At 40.5% G+C, this 12,310-nt stretch overlaps 2 protein-coding genes across 17 annotated transcripts in view; one reads left to right on the forward strand and one right to left on the reverse strand.

The window, feature by feature from the left end:
• Positions 1 to 12,310, reverse strand: part of THUMPD1 (THUMP domain 1 NAT10 acetyltransferase adaptor) — a 45,888-nt gene that overhangs the window by 29,705 nt on the left and 3,873 nt on the right. The window lies entirely within an intron of this gene.
• The window catches only part of ACSM3 (acyl-CoA synthetase medium chain family member 3), a 78,715-nt gene that overhangs the window by 29,700 nt on the left and 36,705 nt on the right, over positions 1 to 12,310 (forward strand). For 5 of the 14 annotated variants that reach the window (XM_055365415.1, XM_055365410.2, XM_004057309.5 and 2 more), the window contains exons 2-3: positions 2,133 to 2,226; positions 7,798 to 7,841. The gene's annotated coding sequence lies outside the window, so the exon portion shown is untranslated. Of the gene's footprint in view, positions 1 to 1,478; positions 1,736 to 2,132; positions 2,227 to 7,797; positions 7,842 to 12,310 lie in introns of those variants that run through there. The other 9 variants (XM_063700025.1, XM_063700028.1, XM_063700026.1 and 6 more) reach the window with 6 other exon arrangements.

The following is a 12,310-nucleotide window of genomic DNA, read 5'->3' on the forward strand; positions in this document are numbered from 1 at the left end:
CACCAATGCAGAACACTAGTCTTGAGTAAAACACTGATATAAGAAATATAAATTTCAGGGTAGGTATAGTGTACATGTAAGAGTCTAGCTGGGCATGATGGCTCACGCCTGTAATCCTAGCATTTTGGGCAGCCAAGGCAGGTGGATCGCTTGAGCTCAGGAGTTCCAGACCACCTGGGCAACATGGTGAAGCCCCATCTTTACAAAAACTACAAAACTTAGGTGTGGTGGTGCACACCTGTGGTCCCAGCTACTTGGGGGGCTGAGGTGGGAGGATCGTTTGAGCCCAGGAGGTCAAGGCTGCAGTGAGCCATGATCTGACCACTGTATTCCAGCCTGGGGGGACAAAATGAGACCATGTCTCAAAAAATAAATAAATAAATAAATAGATAAATAAATAAATAAACAAAGAGTCTAGGGTAACTGGAGTTTAGAGGTTCTTTCAGTACAAATAAGGCCTAAATAAGAATTATCTACAGGAATACTCAGGTTGAATAATGTATATTTAAATGAAAAATTGAAGGGAAGCCACATCCTCAGTGAGAGTACAGCATTCAATGTATAGATGAACAAAGACAAATTGATTAAGAATATATTTTAGGGGTCACACCATCCTGAGTTTAAATACTGAGTCCACCACATTGCTAGTTCTGTGACCTTGGGGAAGTTAATTGTGCTAATCCTCATGTTCCTCATCAGTAAAATGAGAATAGCCACAGCATCTATCTTAAAGGTCATTGTCAGTATTGAATAAAATATTCATGTCAGTTGCACGTGCAAATATTCAATAAGTGTTCACTGCTGCTGTTTTGTTGTAGCTGTTGCTAACTGGAAGGTTTGGTAGAGATAATTTTTACCAAAAAAGTTGAGGTTGAGACTCAGGCTTTTTGTGTTGGTCAGTTTGCTTTGATGTGTTTCTAGCCACTTCTTGCTGGTTCTCAGTACCCCAGAGATAACCTATTATATCTAAACATGTTAATATGAAAAGCTCTGGCCGGAGGCAGTGGCTCACACTTGTAATCCCAGCACTTTGGGAGGCCGAGGCAGACAGATCACTTGAGGTCAGGAGTTCGAGACTAGCCTGGCCAACATGGTGAAACCCCATCTCTACTAAAAATACAAAAATCAGCCAGGTGTGGTTGTGGGCACTTGTAACCCCAGCTACTCGGGAGGCTGAAGTAGAAGAATCATTTGAACCCAGGAGGTGGAGGTTCAATGAGCCGTAATCGCACTGTATGAGCCATTGCACTCTAGCCTGGGTGACAAGAGCGAAACTCCGTCTCCAAAAAAAAAGAAAAAAGAAAAGATTTTCAAAGTGAGATATGTGTAATATGAACTAACTTATGTTTTAAAGGGGAATATCTATATATCTATGTGCACATATATATACACCTATGTATATCTATGTGTGTTATATTTTAATCCTATATATATATGAAAATGATGGTTAATAAGACCTACTATTTTTCCACATTTCCCAACTAAAGCCCAAAGATAAGAATGAAGAGACACTAAACCTCTGATTTTTGCATTCTAAAGAGAATTGTCAACAAGGACTAAGTGAAGCATCTCTCTCCAGGTTTGTGAAAAGGTAACTCTACTGGCTCTGCTACCTCTGACCAATTTCCCAGCCTCACCATCCTGCTTCTCAGCTTATGTTAGAAGCCTGGGAAAGGGGAGAAGAGTATTTTCACCCCCTTTGCTGTCAGGGATACCAAGGGAATCCCCTGTGAAGGTGAGAGGTGGTTCTAAGAAGAGACTGGCATCACATTCCTTGGTTGATATTCCCCTCTGCCTGGCTGAGTGAGAAACTGAGCCAGAAAGAGAAGTAGAGACAGATGGCAAGGCAGAGACAGTAGAGCAGGGGTGGAGGACAGCAGAGGAGAGGCCTAAAGCATAAGATAGGGTGTTGCAAGTATATGTGCATATCTGGTACATCAAATGGATCTTCAGAAGGTGCCTGGGCTTGACCAGGTAGACCCAACAGACAGAGGATGAAAGTCACACCCAGCATAGTAAGCCCTCTAACTCCAATCTTGTTTCCTCGCCCTCAACAATGGAGGCTCCAGAGTGTAAAAGAAGGAGAAGGGAAAGGTGTCAGTGACAAATAAGGCCACGTGTCTCTATTTCAGGTGTCAGAGCCAGAGGAGAAGAGTGGACAACCCAACTGCCCACCACAGGTCCCTAGAAGTACAGGTCAAGCCTATGCTGGGGAGAGGCAAACAGGTACAACATACACTGGGTTTGAGATTTAAATTTCTGAGTGGACCAACTTTTAAAAACTGAAAGTGATTGTGAAATTGTGGAATCATTCCAAAAGGTCATTACATTAAGGGATAATAAAGGGGGAAAACAAAAATTGGGGGAAAAAGTGTTAAGACTTGCTTAGAAAACTAGTTACATATATCTATCCCACTTACTCCCTTGAGACTACTCTTTATTTTATATCAATCTGTATCTTTTATTATAACCATATGTGTGTATTATTTTTATACGTTAAAATAGTGTTATTTCTTGATGTAGATGCTTACCAAAGTATTTCTCTTTTCTTCTGGGTCCTCAGATTGGCTAATTTCTCAGGTCCCTGGAAGTGAGGGTGAGGCTATTGAAATGTGGGCAGAGGTGATACATGCTACTTCTAGGCCTAAATTCATGAGATCCTTCATAAATGCATTTCTCTTCCCCCAAACACCCCCCTCTCTCTCGTTTCTTGTCAGCTATCTGATTTCAGAGGATCCAACCAGGACTCAGGCTTAGGGGAGAGCGGGGCCTCTGAATATAAGGATCCTGAGTCTACTACTTAAAGTGACAGCCACCTAGGAAAGTCCATTAAGCAAAAAATTCTGCATCAGACTTAAGCCTCTGAGCTTTAGATTTGTTTATTTCTGCAGCCTAGCCTAGCACACCTTGACTAATACACTGGGAATCCAGAGTTTGTTCAGAGTGTCTTCACTATTCTTGTTACAACTTTATTGTCCATAGAGATTATAAACACTGTGCTTCAGACAAATTAAGAGAGCAAGAGGCCTCATAATGTAGTAGAGAGAATATGAGTTTTGGAGTCAGGTTTTTTTTTTTTTTTTTTTTGAAACAGAGTCTTACTCTGTTGCCCAGGCTGGAGTGCAGTGGTGCAATCTTGGCTCACTGCAACCTCTGCCTCACAGGTTCAAGCAGTTCTCCTACATTAGCCACCCAAGTAGTTGGGATTACAGGCTCACACCACCATGCCTGGCTAATTTTTGTATTTTTAGAATCAGGGTTTCACTATGGTGGCCAGGTTGGTCTCAAAATTCATCTGCCTAAGTCTCCCAAAGTGCTGGGATTACAGGCGTGAGCCACTGTGCCCAGTTGGTGTCAGATTTTGGTAGAAAGCCTAGATCTGTTATTTTCTTGGTAGAATCAGTGGAAAATCCTGAACCAGTGGCCAGCCTTCTGTATTTCTGCTAGAACACCATGGAAAACCTCTTCCCCCTTCCTTACAAAATGTACATGAAACAGAATTCAAGGTCTTCTATCTGTATGTAACTTACAAAATAGTTGACAGTTCTATAAAGCTTTGTCCTTTTTCCTGTTTCTTGTTTCCCTGTAGAACTATTTATAAAAATGTTTTTCTTTTTAAAGGATTTTTTATTGTTGTTTAAAGTATTTGAAAAAAAATTCATAACTTCAAGCTATTTTACATTTAAGAAAAGATGTAGTCAAACTTGGCTGATGAGAGATAGAAACCCAGGAGAAACTGGGAAAATATTCCAGGTGCCTTTTTTCCCCATTTTGACTGACTTATGCCAATTCTATAAAACACTGCTCATCATCCCCCTGCCAAGTGATAGTAGAGCTCAGTGGGGCTCTGAGAAGCCCTGCCATTCTTCCTCTGCTTAGCTGTACCAGAGCTGGTCTATGTGGGAGCCAGGGTCTCTTGGGAAGAAAAGGAATGGAAAGATGGGGTTTCATTACACATCGGTTATGTCACCTTGGCTTCTCCATTCTTCTTCCCTTGGGGGTTTTATGAGAAGGCAAAAATCATATTTAAGGGATATATTGACATGTTCATTGTCAAAATCTTTGCTCCAGCCAAACTGATTCTAGGTATAGTCAAACAACTTGGCATTAAAACAAAAGGACATTAACCTTCTGTCAGAATCACTTTCAAGCTGTGACTTATTTCAAGGTTGTTTGCTCTCTACTAGACTTCGTTTCCTCACATTAAAAAAAATGGATATATAGTACTACTTAGCTTACAGAGCTGCTATGAGAAATAAATGATATGAGCTATCTAAAACACTTGGCATACAGAAAACATTCAACAAGTGAGGCTGAGGCAGGAGAATGGTGTGAACCCGGGAGGCAGAGCTTACAGTTAGCCGAGACTGCACCACTACTCTCCAGCCTGGGCGACAGAGCAGGCTGTCTCACAAAAAAAAAAAAAAAAAAAAAAAAAAAGGGGTCATTCTCTTCTACTCAGCCAGGCATGGTAGCTCACACCTGTAATCTCAGCATTTTGGGACGCCAAGGCCAGAGGATCACTTGAGCCCAGGGTTTCAAGACCAACCTGGGCAACATAGTGAGACTCTGTCTCTCAAAAAAAAAATTTCACTTCTGCTCCGTATAAGGAATGGTCCCAACCCTAGTTGCTGTTCCTTGCCATTGTTTTTCTTGTGGTTGTCTCATGATAAAAGAAAACAGTTGATGGAAAATGATATGTTAGAAGACTCTCTCAAAAGCCTGGTCTTGGCTGGGAACTACATTTATTTATTAGAGTTTTTCTTAAGACAGTTGAATATAAGAATTATTCCAATCACTTATGTCAGAATCCTTCTTAGATAAAGCCTCAGTGGCACTAGGTTACTCCCTAGGATTAAAACTGGGTAGGGGTCGAGGGAGATTAGATTTCAGTTGAGTGCTAGAGAAGAAAACCTGATCTATTTTTAGAGAAAATGGAGATCCCTATGAAATAATAGATATAGATAACAATTATCAATAGCTGCATTAGGTGAAAAGCTGCTGGAAACATAATGAATGGATCAGGTGATGCCTTAACATCACAAAAGGAGAGCCAACACAACATTATGATTCTCCAGATGTGATGCAATAGAATTCTGCAAAGATATTTATGCAATCTTTTTGCTATAAATGGATCTATCCTCTAGATTTAACTATTAGTTTATAGAAACTACACGGGACAGAAAAATATGTTAAACTCAACCACATTGAATTAGCAAAATCAACACTGAATTTGGGAAACTTTAGAGGACAATGCCATATGTTCTACAATGAATTACAAAGAAAAAGAAGAGAGAGATGGAATTTATAGATTAAAAACTTAAGATATATATCAATAAAATGCAATGTGTTGCCCTTGTTTGGACACTGAGTTGAAAAAAAAAAAACAAGTGTAAAACAAAATTGAATCTCGAAAAGGATGGCTGGGTGGGGTGGCTCATACCTGTAATCCCAGCACTTTGGGAGCCGAGGTGGGCAGATCACCTGAGATCAGGAGTTTGAGACCAGCCCGGCCAACATGGTGAAACCCCGTCTCTACTAAAAATACAAAAATTAGCCAGGCATGGTGGCACATGCCTGTAATCCCAGCTACTTGGGAGGCTAAGGCACAGAAATTGCTTGAACCTGGGAGGCAGAGGTTGCAATGAGCTGAGATTGCACCACTGCACTCCAGCCTGGGTGACAGAACGAGACTGTCTCAAAAAAAAAAAAAAAAGAGTGAATCTGGAAACATGAAATTTAAAAAATTATATTAATAGAGGATTATTATGGCTTTTTCAGGTATTAAATGGTATTGTGATTAGGTTTTAAAAGAGTCCTTATCTTTTAGAGATACATAAGGATTTTCCACAATAAGGAAGAAAAAGAGAGACCAAGAGAAGAGGTACAGATATACAGACAGAGAATAAAGAAGTAAAAGCTGCAGATACAGACAACTATTTTTGAGAAATTTTGCTGTAAAAAGGAGACAAGGAATGAAGAGGTGGAGGGAGACAAATGGCCCAAGAAATTTTATTTTCACATGGGAAATATTACCATGTATTTGTGGCTGACTTCGTTTCCCCATTAAAACTCTTAAGAAAGAAATGAAAAGAAGAGAGAGAAAGAAAAGAGAGAGAAAGAAAGAAAGAAAAGAAAGAAAAAAAGAAAAAAAGAAATTGATGATGCAAGAGAGAGGAAGAATAACTGAGGGAGTAATATCCTGGAGTAAGGGAGAGGGAATGGTGTCAAGTCCACAGTGGAAAAGGTGACCCACGCTAGGACCTTGGACAATTTTTCCATGGTCATTGGAAGGAATGCAGAAAGTATGGGCAGAGTTGTAAGAGTACTGGTTGGTTAACTGGTTAGGGGGAATAAGGACATTCTCTTCTGGCTTTTCTCACTTATAAATCTCAGTGAAATAAGAGGGGAGAAGGAGAGGTACTAGTTTAAAGAAACAGGGGAAGGAATGAAACAGTTCTCTCCAAGTGTGGAAATGTAGTGGGGTTGTCAGAGAGTGAGAACGGCCCACATGAATATTTTGCAGTCAGGAAGTTAAAGTGTGCTAACATAATTAAATAGGAGGCCATTAGACTGAGGTGGCTCTAACACTCAGGGTTCCCACATAAGCAAACTGAAGCCTAACTCAGAATTTAAAATAAAATGAAATATAAGCTCAGCCAGTCACAGGCAGCCAACTGGGCTTTAGTATATTGTCTTGAACTTCCTACCAGAACAGTGCAAATAAGGCAATTGTTCAAACTTTTACCAATCAAGTAATTTCTTTGCTCAGCTTCCACATTCACCCTATAAACACCCTCCCTTTGTGCCCTGCAATAGAGCCCTGAATTACTTCCCATTTGGAGCTGCCTGATTCATGGATCAGTTTGCTCACATGTATGCTTTAAAATGTTAATGTGCCTTAGTCTATCTTGTAACAAGTGTAACCATTGAGTTTAGGACCACCAACAAATACCATGTGCAATTCTCCAGAGCCATATTAAGCTTCTCAAGTGTCACAAATAAGTAGAATTATCTGGAGTTTTGCATAGAGCTGGGTTTTCCCACGAGTATGGTGGAGGGAGAGCAGTACAAAGAATCTGAATGGCACAGAGAATCCAAGCTGGGCAGAAGATAAGTGAAGGCATGAAGGAGGTGTGCTTAAGTCAATGGACTTAAGATTTTAGAGGGGCAGAGGAATTACTGTGACGAAGGTCCTAAGAGGCTGGGGATGGTGTGAGAGAAGGCCAAGCAGGGAACAGGCCAGTGTCCGTAGAGACCATGTGGGGAGCTGGAACTCTAGTCCCCACCCAACAATAAGAAGAAGCTCCTTGCAACTCAGGTGTCATCCAAAGCTGGGTAAAGAACCTAGATGTCTATATTCACCTGGCAATAATGAGGTGGTGCCCCTTCCCTGTCCCCTACCTGGGCAGTGTCAAAGCCAGCTAAAATATAAAGTTTAAATAAGGTGCAGAGTCTTATTACAAGAATGTCCGTGTTTGAATTGAAAATCACTCCTCATACCAAAACCAGGAAAAGTTCAAATGAATGAAGAAAGATGATGGATAGATGCTAACACTGAGATGACAGAAATGTTAGAATCATCTGACAAAGATTTTAAAGTAGCCTTGATAAAAAGGCTTCAGTGAACAATTAGGTATGCTTGAAATAAATGAAAAAAATATATATCAGCAAAAAATAGAAGATATCAAGAACAACTAAATGAAAATAAATATTAGAACTAAAAAATTCAATGAGAAATCAAAAGCTTGGTGGATGGTATGATACTATAAAATATATATTTCATCTTCATTCCAGTTTCCTGGTACATAGCTGCTAAAACCCTTGGAATTTCTGAAGTGGTAAGTGCTTTTTATTATTATTATTATTATACTTTAAGTTTTAGGGTACATGTGCACAATGTGCAGGTTTGTTACATATGTATACATGTGCCATGCTGGTGTGCTGCACCCATTAACTCGTCATTTAGCATTAGGTATGTCTCCTAATGCTATCCCTCCCCCCTCCCCCCACCCCACAACAGTCCCCAGAGTGTGATGTTCCCCTTCCTATGTCCATGTGTTCTCACTGTTCAATTCCCACCTATGAGTGGGAACATGCGGTGTTTGGTTTTTTGTCCTTGTGATAGTTTGCTGAGAATGATGGTTTCCAGCTTCATCCACATCCCTACAAAGGACATGAATTCATCATTTTTTATGGCTGCATAGTATTCCATGGTGTATATGTACCACATTTTCTTAATCCAGTCTATCATTGTTGGACATTTGGGTTGGTTCCAAGTCTTTGCTATTGTGAATAGTGCCGCAATAAACATACGTGTGCATGTGTCTTTATAGCAGCATGATTTATGGTCCTTTGGGTATATACCCAGTAATGGGATGGCTGGGTCAAATGGTATTTCTAGTTCTAGATCCCTGAGGAATCACCACACTGACTTCCACAATGGTTGAACTAGTTTACGGTCCCACCAACAGTGTAAAAGTGTTCCTATTTCTCCACATCCTCTCCAGCACCTGTTATTTCCTGACTTTTTAATGATTGCCATTCTAACTGGTGTGAGATGGTATCTCATTGTGGTTTTGATTTGCATTTCTCTGATGGCCAGTGATGGTGAGCATTTTTTCATGTGTCTTTTGGCTGCATAAATGTCTTCTTTTGAGAAGTGTCTGTTCATATCCTTTGCCCACTTTTTGATGGGGTTGTTTGTTTTTTTCTTGTAAATTTGTTTGAGTTCATTGTAGATTCTGGATATTAGCCCTTTGTCAGATGAGTAGGTTGCGAAAATTTTCTCCCATTTTGTAGGTTGCCTTTTCACTCTGATGGTAGTTTCTTTTGCTGTACAGAAGCTCTTTAGTTTAATTAGATCCCATTTGTCAATGCTGGCTTTTGTTGCCATTGCTTTTGGTGTTTTAGACATGAAATCCTTGCCCATGCCTATGTCCTGAATGGTAATGCCTAGGTTTTCTTCTAGGGTTTTTATGGGTTTAGGTCTAACGTTTAAGTCTTTAATCCATCTTGAATTAATTTTTGAATAATGTGTAAGGAAGGGATCCAGTTTCAGCTTTCTACATATGGCTAGCCAGTTTTCCCAGCACCATTTATTAAATAGGGAATCCTTTCCCCATTGCTTGTTTTTCTCAGGTTTGTCAAAGAGCAGATAGTTGTACATATGCGGCATTATTTCTGAGGGCTCTGTTCTGTTCCATTGATCTATATCTCTGTTTTGGTACCAGTACCATGCTGTTTTAGTTACTGTAGCCTTGTAGTATAGTTTGAAGTCAGGTAGCGTGATGCCTCAAGCTTTGTTCTTTTGGCTTAGGATTGACTTGGCGATGCGGGCTCTTTTTTGGTTCCATACGAACTTTAAAGTAGTTTTTTCCAATTCTGTGAAGAAAGTCATTGGTAGCTTGATGGGGATGGCATTGAATCTACACATTACCTTGGGCAGTATGGCCATTTTCACAATATTGATTCTTCCTACCCATGAGCATGGAATGTTCTTCCATTTGTTTGAATCCTCTTTTATTTCCTTGAGCAGTGGTTTGTAGTTCTCCTTGAAGAGGTCCTTCACGTCCCTTGTAAATTGGATTCCTAGGTATTTTATTCTCTTTGAAGCAATTGTGAATGGGAGTTCACTCATGATTTGGCTCTCTGTTTGTCTATTATTGGTGTATAAGAATGCTTGTGATTTTTGCACATTGATTTTGTATCCTGAGACTGCTGAAATTGCTTATCAGCTTAAGGAGATTTTGGGCTGAGACAATGGGGTTTTCTAGATATACAATCATGTCGTCTGCAAACAGGGACAATTTGACTTCCTCTTTTCCTAATTGAATACCCTTTATTTCCTTCTCCTGCCTGATTGCCCTGGCCAGAACTTCCAACACTATGTTGAATAGGAGTGGTGAGAGAGGGCATCCCTGTCTTGTGCCAGTTTTCAAAGGGAATGCTTCCAGTTTTTGCCCATTCAGTATGATATTGGCTGTGGGTTTGTCATAGATAGCTCTTATTATTTTGAGATACGTCCCATCAATACCTAATTTATTGAGAGTTTTTAACATGAAGGTTGTTGAATTTTGCCAAAGGCCTTTTCTGCATCTATTGAGATAATCATGTGGTTTTTGTCTCTGGTTCTGTTTATGTGCTGGATTACATTTATTGATTTGCATATACTGAACCATCCTTGCATCCCAGGGATGAAGCCCACTTGATCATGGTGGATAAGCTTTTTGATGTGCTGCTGGATTCGGTTTGCCAGTATTTTATTGAGGATTTTTGCATCAATGTTCATCAGGGATATTGGTCTAAAATTCTCTTTTTTTGTTGTGTCTCTGCCCGGCTTTGGTATCAGGATGATGTTGGCCTCATAAAATGAGTTAGGGAGGATTCCCTCGTTTTCTATTGATTGGCATAGTTTCAGAAGGAATGGTACCAGTTCCTCCTTGTACCTCTGGTAGAATTCGGCTGTGAATCCATCTGGTCCTGGACTCTTTTTGGTTGGTAAGCTATTGATTATTGCCACAATTTCAGATCCTGTTATTAGTCTATTCAGAGATTCAACTTCTTCCTGGTTTAGCCTTCGGAGAGTGTATGTGTCGAGGAATTTATCCATTTCTTCTAGATTTTCTAGTTTATTTGCGTAAAGGTGTTTGTAGTATTCTCTGATGGTAGTTTGTATTTCTGTGGGATCGGTGGTGATATCCCCTTTATCATTTTTTATTGCGTCTATTTGATTCTTCTCTCTTTTTTCTTTATTAGTCTTGCTAGCAGTCTATCAATTTTGTTGATCCTTTCAAAAAACCAGCTCCTGGATTCATTAATTTTTTGAAGGGTCTTTTGTGTCTCTATTTCCTTCAGTTCTGCTCTGATTTTAGTTATTTCTTGCCTTCTGCTAGCTTTTGAATGTGTTTGCTCTTGCTTTTCTAGTTATTTTAATTGTGATGTTAGGGTGTCAATTTTGGATCTTTCCTGATTTCTCTTGTGGCCATTTAGTGCTATAAATTTCCCTCTACACACTGCTTTGAATGTGTCCCAGAGATTCTGGTATGTTGTGTTTTTGTTCTCGTTGGTTTTAAAGAACATCTTTATTTCTGCCTTCATTTCATTATGTACCCAGTAGTCATTCAGGAGCAGGTTGTTCAGTTTCCATGTAGTTGAGCGGTTTTGAGTGAGTTTCTTAATCCTGAGTTCTAGTTTGATTGCACTGTGGTCTGAGAGACAGTTTGTTATAATTTCTGTTCTTTTACATTTGCTGAGGAGAGCTTTTTTGTATGCTAGTGAGATGACTAGGGGTTAGGGGTTCAGGATGGGGGCTGGTTGCCAGGAGAACCAACCTTGTGATTAGAGGGTTAGAACTTTCTCTCCCACCCCACCACCACGCCATTTCCCATCCCCCTACCTCATGGGAGGAAAGAAGGGCTGAAGGTTGAGTTAATTACCAATGACCAATGATTTAATCAGTCAGGCCTGTGTAATGAAGCCTCTAAGAAACCCAAAAGGGGCTGGGTATGGTGGCTCACGCCTGTAATCCCAGCACTTTGGGAGGCTGAGGCGGGCGGATCATGAGGTCAGGAGATCGAGACCATCTTGGCTAACACACGGTGAAACCCCGTCTCTACTAAAAATACAAAAATATTAGCCAGGTGTGGTGGTGGGCACCTGTAGTCCCAGCTACTCAGGAGGCTGAGGCAGGAGAATGGTGTAAACCTGGGAGGTGGAGCTTGCAGTGAGCCGAGATCACGCCACTGCACTCCAGCCTGGGTGACACAGCAAGACTCCATCTCAAAAAAAAAAAAAAAAAAAAAAAGGGCTGGGTTCAGGGAGCTTCTGGGTAGATGAGCATGAGGAAGTTCTAGGAAGGTAGAACATCTGGTGAGGACATGGAAGCCCTGTACCCTTCTCCCACACCTCGCCCTATGCATCTCTTTAATCTGGCTGTTCATCTGTATCCTTTGTAATATCGTTTATAATAAATGGGTTGATGTAAGTGTTGCCCTTTGTTCTGTGAATAGTTCTAGCAAATTAATTGAACTCAAGGAGAGGGGTTAGAAGTACAGATTACAACCTTGAATCTTATGGCACTTGAAGTGGGGGGCAGTCTTGTGGGACTTGTAAATCAAAAATAAAATTCTAAGCCCCCAAACTGACTGAATTGACCCTCCTTTTGACCAAGAGGACCCAAGGAAATCTGAAAAATTAGGCCATGATGGAAAGCCAGCAGGGGCAGCTACAGGGGGTGGGGGGGACAGACATGCCTCATTATACTCTTCCCTTTTGGAGTTCAAGCACAACTGACCAACATTAACATTGA

The sequence above is a fragment of the Gorilla gorilla genome, chromosome 18 (genome assembly GCF_029281585.2).
Source record: "Gorilla gorilla gorilla isolate KB3781 chromosome 18, NHGRI_mGorGor1-v2.1_pri, whole genome shotgun sequence".
Lineage (NCBI taxonomy): Eukaryota > Metazoa > Chordata > Mammalia > Primates > Hominidae > Gorilla > Gorilla gorilla.